The sequence below is a fragment of the Spermophilus citellus genome, assembly GCF_964194105.1.
Source record: "Spermophilus citellus genome assembly, chromosome: 2".
NCBI classification, from domain to species: domain Eukaryota; kingdom Metazoa; phylum Chordata; class Mammalia; order Rodentia; family Sciuridae; genus Spermophilus; species Spermophilus citellus.
Window position 1 is genome coordinate 204,740,231 of NC_138183.1, and position 10,201 is coordinate 204,750,431.

General features: G+C 43.7%; 1 pseudogene across 1 annotated transcript; it reads right to left on the reverse strand.

Annotated features, from left to right (window-relative positions):
* Positions 1–405: 405 nt before the first annotated feature.
* LOC308641771 (adenylosuccinate synthetase isozyme 2-like) lies at positions 406–8,534 on the reverse strand (annotated as a pseudogene). Its single transcript has 2 exons — positions 8,463–8,534; positions 406–1,571 (listed from the first exon to the last, which is right to left on the reverse strand). The product of its transcript is annotated as an adenylosuccinate synthetase isozyme 2-like (transcript).
* Between the last annotated feature and the right edge of the window lie 1,667 nt (positions 8,535–10,201).

The following is a 10,201-nucleotide window of genomic DNA, read 5'->3' on the forward strand; positions in this document are numbered from 1 at the left end:
AATGACAGTACTGAATAAAAACTACATTGAAAGTAACTATTTTAAATTTCAAACAACATGGGTTTACTATAGTAAAAGTAAAACATTGGAAGAAAACGTGGCACCTTGAGCAGCAGGAGCAATATGTGATAAAGCAATTATTCCAGCTGAGGGGAGTGACACTGGAATATGCCAAAGTCTATCTTCACAACAGCCATTCTTCCTAAAAGACTCAAAATGACTGAAGGGCTTAAAACTCACATCAATATTCTTGAATTTGCAGGTCTTAAAGAAATATTTAAGAAAATCTTTCCCCTCCCTCTCAGGGAGTATTTCTGGAAATTCTTAAAACAGTTGAATCATGGATTCTCTGGATTTACCTACACCAATCCATTTAACTGGAATTTGAAGCTCATCTTCAATAAATCAAACATAATTTTGTGCATTAACAAGTAGTTCTTTAAATATCTTCACAGTTGATATGTCTGTATTCCCTCCTGAGAGAGTCCTATATTGAACTTCAACTTTGTTTAAGACTTCTTGGTTTGCTGGGAAATGAGGTATGATTTCACCATCTAACTGGTAAGCAACTCCAACTTTGATTTCCATAAACATGTCCAAAATATTCCACTTGGTAAGGGCCTGTGCAGTAAATCCATCGATCACATGAGAATATTTGAGTAAAACAAGATCCAACCAGCCACATCTTCTTTTCCTTCCTGTAGTCACGCCAAACTCCCTATGCTCTGTTGTAATAATTCTCCAATTTCATTGTCTTGCTGTGTACAAAAGGCACCAATAACAACTCTAGTGGTAGAAGCTTTCACAACTCCATACACTTCACCAACATTGTGAGGCAGCATGAACAAACCTGTACAGACACCTCCAACAGTACAATTTGAAGAAGTTTCAAAAGGGTAAGTCCCAAAATCAATATCTTACAATGTTGTATTTGCACCTTCTACCAAGATTTTCTTTGGTGTTCCATGTAGGACGTCCCATAGGAAATAAACTCCATCTCTCACCATTGGTTTAATCCTTTCCCTATAACCCTTGAGTTTTTGCAATTCACCTTCTATGTCTATTTCCAAAGTAGGGTAGATAGATTTGTACTGGTTAGCTAGAACTTTGAAGCTCCCAGAGAAGACTTCAAAGTCAGAAACAGGATGGCACATCCACAGTCCACTCCGAGCAGCTTTGGAAGAATAAACTGGGCCAATGCCCTTTTTTTTGTGGCACCCCAATTTTTTCCTGCTTGTTCTTTTTTCTATTGTCCTGGATCCTATCAGCTGCTTGATGAAAATCAAATATAATACGAGCTCTGTCAGATATGATAAGCCTCTTTCCCCAGCCTTCTAGATCTTTTCCTTTTTGAACATTTTTCTATGCTTCTTCAAACAATCCAGGTAGATGAATTACCACAGCATTTATAATGAATGCAGTAACATTTGGATTAATTATCCCACTGGGTAAAAGATGAAAATCTCATTTCACAGAATCTATAACAACTGTATGGCCAGCATTATTCCCTCCCTGGCAATGGCACACTGGGCCAGCAGATCCACTACCTTTCCTTTGCCTTTATCGCCCCACTACACACTGAACACTATGGTCACCCAGTTCCCCCCAGAGTATTCCCTGGGACAGCTGCAGTCACTGTTGGGCAGAGAAGAAACTACTGGGTTGATCTACGAATGATATGGCTCTGGTGAGGTGAACTGGCAGGCAAAGAGTACGCAAACTGAGCTGCTCTTCAAGATTTCTTTAGAAAAGAAATTCTGGAGCTGCACATTTGAGTGGTCCTGCCCCAGTGTTTTGCATGGGTTTGCAGTCAGGTGTCACCGAGGGCTGGAGGATCTGCTCTCAAGGAAGTTGACTTCCAGGGCCAGTGGCTATTGGGTGGGGAGGGCTTGGTTCCTCTCCATGGAGCAGCATGAGTGTCTCACATCATAGAAGCTGGCATGAGGTCTGAGAGTCCAGGCAGAAGCCACAAGCCCTGATGTGACCCAATCTCATTTGATTTCTTCTTTGATTTAGATTGGTCACCCAGAGCCAGGCCTGATTCTATGTGGGAGGGATTACACCACAAGTCGAGGTTCCCAAGGGGCGGGCTGCCTCATCTACCTGCTGGCTCCTGGTGATTCACATCCTCCCCACTCCCTCCTTCCAAATCCCCCAAAGTCTCATCATATGACAGTTTCATCATGAGGTCCTGACCCTTGATGTGTAATGAGGTTCCTTGGGTGTATTCTTCAAATACAGTAACTCCTGTACAGTTCCTCTTGATCTATAGGCCCTTGAACAGAGGAAACATGCTATCTTCCCTTTGCCTAATCTACAGGGTGAGGTAGCAATAGGATAGTCATGAGAGATCTTCCTGCTAAAGGGAGAAAAGGGAAATGGTGAGCACCCAGGGTTCCTTAGCAATCCTGAAATTCTGCTGGTCATATGGGCAATTTCTGGATTAGAACTCAGTCCCACGGCTGTGAATCATTCCGTGGCTCTTGGTTTCACCCTCTGAGCTCGGAGACAGAAGGCACCTGTGTCATCCATTCTTTTCCATTAGAAACAGTGTTTGCAACTGGGGCTTTTCTCAGCCTGTATTTGTGTAGCGGTTTGGAGATCCAAATACCCATTTTTGTGGTCCTTCTTGGTCCAAGTACACAGTGTTCCAGACACAGCAATCAGCTTACAGTCACCACGAGACGCTGTGGTTCTTATTGGCATTCACTCCAGTAGATACAAGTCACAACCACAAATATCCACAAGATGAGCTCCTTTTGTCTCGAGTTTCCTCTGAGGTGGCTGTGGGACACCACATCAACATCATCAAAAGCCCTATTCTTTGCTTTCCTGTCAGAAGCACCACCTTACGTATTTCCGAGATCTTAATAAAAGGCTTCATGCTCATTCCCCCAGTTTTATCTTTAGACTGCATTTCCTTGACAGCACTCTGGATTTGATTTTTGCCTGGAGGCCATTTTAAACTTTTAGTATCATTTCCTGAATGGAGAGTCTAGGCATCAGATATCTTTATTTTCAAACTCAGCAAGTCTTGGCTCTTTTATGCTCATTAAAAAAAATTATTTTAATATGTCTTTCCTCTTTTCACCTTTTATTATAAGCAATCAGAAGCCAAGTGGCACCTTCAACATTCTACTTGGAAATCTCCTTTGCTAAATCAGTTAATGTATTAGCTATATTGTTCTGCTTTCCCTTTTAGCACAAAAGATAGTATTTCTAAATTTGTCCTCACTATATGTTTTAGGCTGAATATGTGTTTCTCCCAATTTTATATATTAAAGCCCTAACCCCCAATGTGACTGTGTTTGGAGATATGGCCTATGGAAAGGTGATAAAGGTTAAATGAGATCGTTAGGGTAACTTTAATCCTTATAGGGCTGGGGAGGAGGATCCAACTCTCTCTCCTCCAAGTAAGAAGGTAGCTATCTGCAATTCAGGAAGAGGACTCTCCCAAATAATCTAACTAGACAGCACCTTGATTTTGGACTTCTTGGCCTCCAGAACTGTAGGCAAATAAATTTCTATTGCTTCAGTCATTTTATCTATCTATCTATCTATCTATCTATCTATCTATCTATCATCTATCTCAGCCTGAAGAGGCTAATATTCTATATAACAAATATCTCCCTTTTCTCTCCATCATTTAATTTTATCTTTCCATTAAGCTCTTATGGATAACCTCCTTGAAGGCCATTAGATTCCACCTCTGCCCTCAAGGTCATTGCTCCACTTTTAGTTTTCTTTTGTTGTTGTGGATATAGCATCACCCCTCCCAGGTAGCAAACTCTGTGTTAGTTATCCATTATTGCCTAAAAGGTCACCTGAGCGCTTATTGGTTTAAAGCAATAATCATTTACTATCTCTTGTGGCTTCTCTGGGTCATGAATTCAGAAGAAGATTTTCAGATTGGTTCTGGCTCAGGGTCTCTTATGAGGTTGAATTAGGTGATATCTGGGGTCATCTAAAAGTCTTCTTGACTCATGTCTTTAGTGCCTGGGCTACTGGGACATTAACAATCAAGGCTGGAACAGTCAAGGCTTCTTAGACATCTTTCTCAAGGCAGTGTAGGTGATTCCTCCAACATGGCAACTTCAGGGTAGTCAGACTTACATCTTGAGAAGAAGAACCTCTCAGACATATGTCTCAAGAGAGAGCCATATGGAAGCCATGTGCTTTTTTATTACCTAATCTCAGAAGCCACATGATATGTTTTCCACGCTCTATTGATGAGAGTAGTTTTATAAGCCTAGACCGGATTCAAGAGGATGGGACATTTGTTGGGAGTCGCCAGGGCTCCAAAGACTAACTTCCCCATCCCCCAGAAGAGCCGTCCAATGGTGAGCCCTGCAGGCTCACATGATCCTTACCCACCAATCAGACTAGCCCTGCTGACTCACATGATCCTTACTCACCAATCAGAAAGCACCCCATGCCAACTGTCAAACTGTTCAACCATTAAACTGTCATAACTGTCAAATCACCCCTGGCTCTATAAATATGCAGAGCTGTTCCTCAATAAAAAGGGCACTTTCTCCTACAATGAGCCTTGTTCGTTCTTTCAACATTGATGTTACTTCTTGGTGGAAGGAATGAAATTCATGATGTAGCAAGAGCATGTGGGAGTAATACGCTCAACATACATACATTTGTTTTTAGAAAGGTAGCAGAATACAACAATTACTAATAGGGCATTATGTAAAATTGTGGATGTGTAACCGACATGATTCTGCAATCTGCATTTGGGGTAAAAATTGGGAGTTCATAACCCACTTCAATCTAATGTATGAAGTATGATATGTCAAGAGCTATGTAAAGTTGTGAACAACCAATAAAAAAAAAAAAAGAAAATATAATCTGACATATGTACCCAGAACAGAGTGAGTCTTAGGTGAATGCTTATTTGTCATTTTGCTGGTATATTGACCTTGAGGCTTAACAATAACAATAACAATAAAAATGGCAATGATAATAACAGCTACAACAGCAATTTATTAAACACTTATTATACTATGAAGGACTTCTTTTAATATATTCTTTTTGATTAATGTGTAACTTGTATACAATAAAGTTCACAGGGTACAAGTGTACAGATAAATGAATATTAAAATTTTGTTCTAAGTAGTTATACATGACAATAGAATGTATTTTGACACATCATACATATACTTTGGCTGTACATAATGCCAGTTGTGTAATCATATATGTACGTAGGGTAATGATGTTCAATGTATTCTACTATCCTTTCTATCCCAATACCCACTCCCCTCCCTTCACTCCCCTCTGCCTAATCCAAAGTACCTCTATTCTTCCCTAGGTCCCCCGACCTTATTGTGAATTAGCATCCAAATATCAGAGAAAACATTCAGCCTTTGGGTTTTGGGGATTGACTTATTTCACTTAGCATGATATTCTCCAGCTCTATCCATTTTACTGGCAAATGCCATAATTTCATTCTTCTTAAAGGCTGAGTAATTTACTATTGTGTATATATACCACATTTTCTTTATCCATTCATCTGTTGAAGGGCAACTAGGTTGGTTCCATATCTGGTTATTGTGAATTGAGATGCTATAAACATTGATGTGGTTGTGTCACCGTAATATGCTGATTTTAAGTCCTTTGAGTATAAACTAAGGAGTGAAATAGCTGGTGGTTCCATTCCAAGTTTTCTGAGGAATCTCCATCCTGCTTTCCATAATAATCGCACCAATTTGAAGTCCCATCAGCAATGTATTGAGTGTGCCTTTTCCCCTACATCCCCGCCAACCAGATAAATGAATTTTTAGTGTATGTTTCTACACAGATAACAACTTAGAACTAGGACATTTCCAGCATGCTCCTTTTATTTCTTAATACTCCCTTATGCTCCTTCACTACCGATCCCCATCCCCTGCCCAGGTACACTCTGTTTGGGTCTCTCTCATTGTAGATTAGTTTGCTTACTTATTGAACTTCATATAAATGGATTAGAATATATGTACTCCTTTTGTGTGGATTCTCTATTGTATGAAGCATTTCATATGCATTGTCTCACTTAATTCTTGAAACAATCTTATATCAATCAATATTTGATTTATGAGATAGTCAAACATTCACACGCTGACTACAAGTTGGCCAAGTGTGTTTTGTTCAGCATATACAATGTTGTAAAACATTTTGAGTTTGACTACGTTTAGTATTAGGAGTTGAATGGAATTTCTACTTCTCCTTGATCTACTATGCCTAGGCAGTTATTGAGTTCACTTGCCTGACCATGTGGGAATTGAGTTTGAATCCTCTAAGGGGAGCATTATTAGTACTCCAGTACTTGAGAAAAGAGGTTTGTCACGGGTTAAATAATTGCCATAAAAATCTCACATGATGGGAATGGCAGGGGTTGTGTTTGAAATCAGGTAGGTCTCCTCTTGCACTTCTTAATTAGGGTCAGAAAAGACAAGTTTGCCTTCCAATTCTGTTGTTTCAAGCAGTGAAATATGTTGGTCAAGATGCCCTCCTTGGTAACCCTACTGCTTCTGTTTAGGCCACGGGCAGTGCAGGAACCTCTGTGACCAGCCTCACTCTGACCCCAGTCAATCTCTGATGCTCACTACAATGATGTCTGAATTCCCACATGCTGTGTTTCTTCCTTCCACATCTGCACTCACGCTGGTCCTTCCTGCCGGGGACACCCAGCCTTACTTAGTGATCCTTCTGTGCTCAGATCAAATCAGCTATTTTCTTCTGGTTGCTCCCACCTCCTGTGGCCAACCAAATACTTTTCTTCTCAGGACATCAAGACTCAGTTTTTAAAATTTGTACTTCAGTTACCAAAATGATATGTCAGATTGCCCCAGAGTGACTTTAAGGAATGTGACCAAAGTAATAGTCCCATAAAAGGTTAAAAAAGGAACCTAATTTCATTTATTTAATTTCAGCTGAATGCATCACTAACTTTTTATTGATTCTCAAGAAAGAGAGATTAGAGGAATCTGTGCTACCCCCACTGGGTGCCAAATGAACAAGCAGTCACAAGCTTATTACTTCCAGACATCCCACTTGCCTTCCAGATGCCCCTTTAGGTTTCAATTCCGTGATAGCCATGCTTGCTCAGTAGCCCATGCTTGACCAGACAGCCTGGAAGGAAAAAGGACAGGCTGCATCCTGGGCCAGGTTGAGCTCAAGGTCAGGTTGGGGGTTCAAATGGAGACAGTGGCAGGGTAGAGTGGCAGCTGGTTTGGGGACATCCAGGACTAGTATTAGAGTTAAGGATTCTTGATTCCAGCCCTGTCTCTGCTTATCTCTTCTCCTTGTAGGCTCTTAGTTGGGGTGTGTGTGGGGGGGAGTTATTAACTTCTCTGGGCTCCAGGAAAATGCATAGGTGAGTTTATGAGTTTTTGAACCTGGAGTAAATAAAATTACCCTCAGATGGATTCTGCTTCTCATTCATGCTTTGAAAATTGACTCATAAGTTTGAGATAAAGAATTATATTTTCTTATAGCAGTGTCCAGATAATAAAAAGTAACTATGTACTTATATGCTAATTCTGCACAAGCTACAGTGATTACATGTATTATCTCATTCTCATTACAGTCATGGTCATCTCCACTTGTCAGATAAGTGAGCAAAAGGCAAAGTGACTTTCTTGATGGCACATGGATGATGAGCTACTGAAATTCAACTGAGCAAACAATTGGCAAAACTAACTAGTGGCATGTCTATTTTCTTCTTCTGCTCAGCGTTTCCCCCACTCCTCATCTTTTTTATTTTTGGTACTGGGGATTGAACTCAGGGGCATGTGACCACTGAGCCACATCCTCAGCCCTATTTTATATTTTATTTAGAGATAGGGTAGTTACTTAGTGGCTTGCCATTGCTGAGGCTGTCTTTGAACTCGTGATCCTCCAGTCTCAGCCTTCCCCAGTCCTCATATTTTGACTGCAAATCTGGACTATTTGACCAATGGCCCTGGGCTTGGTCCAGGTAGGTGCCTATGGTGCAAGCTGAATGAGTTAGAGCCCTTCTCAGGAAGGCTTTTCTTCTGCCTCTTCAACTGTTTTTTCTTAGCCTCCTGTTCCTCAGCCCCCTAACTTACATGCCAGTGTGTCCTGAGATTCTGCTTTCAGACCTCTTCTTTTTTTACTCATTTTCTCTGAATGAACTTTCTAGTGACTTCTACAACTGCTTTTTGCCAATACTCTCAAGATTTTGGTATCTCGGAGATTTGCAGGCAAGCTTACATAAGTGAAAAAGGATCCAACATGGTGGCAGGCGAGGAAGCAGCGATTCCAATGTCTCCACATTAATGAGATCAGAAAGACCCATTGGAACAGCTGCAGTCTACCTACTGAGGAACTTCTAGCAAAGTTCCGTTAAGAGGAGACCTGCCGGGAATTGGTAGATTTATTAGAAGTGACAGTTTTTCCCAGACAAGTGGATCTTGGCCGGCCACGCGGGCGCAGAGGTCCAGTCCCGCAGCCACCAGCCGCTTCTGCGGGCGGCCGGCGGCCCGGAGCAGCGTGGCCCGCCCAAATCGGCAGACGCCCCCCGCCATCCCGGCTCTCCCGGGAGGCTCCGTTCTCGCTCTGCAAGCGGCCACCCCGCCCCCCGCCCAGCTCTTGGCCACTTGGCATCAGCTGCCCGGCTCTACAGATGGTCCCTGGTGGCCCGGCTCAGTGAAAGGGGTCCCCACCCGGCCAGCAGACGGCCCCTGCCATCCCGGCTCTCCTGGCGGCCCCGCCCACTCTGCGAACGGCCACCCCGCCCACCCGGCACTTGGCCACGCAGCCGCAGCTGCCGGCTCTACAGGCAGCCCCCGGTGGCCCGGAGCAGCGAGAAGTGTCCCCGCCTGGCCCAGAAGACGGCCCGTGCCCTCCCGGCTCTGCTAACAGCCCCGCTCACCCGGGGAACGGCTCCCCACCCCTGAGACCACGTGAAGGGAATCTAACCAACCCTTTACAAAATAGCAAACTGGGAACTAAAACCAGAGATTGTGTCAGACCAGAGACAAGCCAGTTCCACCCCTCCCTTCGGACACTCCGGCAAGGGGCTAGGGGCCTGCCATAGCAGAGAGGGGAAGTCACCAAAGTTCGGCCAAAGAGATTCCTTCCCAGCGGAATCTACTTTAGCAGGTGTGTGACTCCCACCCACACCAGATACAAACAACCGGGAAACTTCAAAATCTCTCCGTGGGCGTGACCGTAAGGGCCAAAGGACTCTCGACCCCCAACTCCCCCTACTGCCAGTGACGAGGGCGTGACTGTAGGGGCAGAGGGAAGCAGAGAAGACTCCCCACCCCCAACTCCCCCAACCGTGAACTGAGAGGGTGTGACGGTAGGGGCGACACTCCAGACCCCCAACTCCTCCTACCGCCAACAGAGTGGTTGTGATTGTAGGGGCTGAGGGAAGTAGAGGGGATCCTCGACCCCCAACTCCTATTACCACCAGCAGCGACACCAATGGTCTTAGCTGCCAGATTCCGAAGGTGTGCCCACCAAAGGGGTCCGGAAAAATTAAACAATTGACTCCCAGACCACAGCTCCACAGCACTGGGGCTTAGATGAATGACAGCGAGAGTGCTCAGTAGTTAGGGAAATAGAGCACTCGGTGGGGCTGAAAGTATAACCAAATCCCTGGGGAACTGCCTTCGGTGAGCAGGACCTGGCTGGCTGGCAGGAGGAAGGGGAGGAGGGGCCGTAGAAGTGAAACGGCTCTGGACCAACAGGATTGAGAGACTCCCAGGAACCGCCTTACAGGGATTGCTGTTGACACATTGAGGGCAAAACTCAGCCCGGAGGGCACAGCTTTGCCTACGGGAAGAGAAGAAAATGGATCTCTAAGACCTAATTTTATTTCCTATTTCATTTTATTTTTTTCTCTCCCTTTTCCCTCTCTCTCTCACCTTCCAAGTTTTATTGCTCTTTCCATTCTCCTCTATGCTATCTATCTCCCTCTCCTTCTTTCTTTTCAAGAGCACCTACCTTCCCCTTCCCGCCAACTTTCGTCCCAAGCATTACGTCCTCCATTTTGTGTAACTGTCTAAATGCAAATAGGTGAATGTTTTGAGGCCGTCTATAGTGCTCCTAAATACCTAGCTCCTACCAACACCCTGATCCAATCGACGGTTAGTATCCCCCTTCAGTAGAGCAATCTTCTAAAGTAGCCAAGACATACTAACCCTTATACCTGCATAGCACCTAACCTAAAGTCCTAAGAATAAAA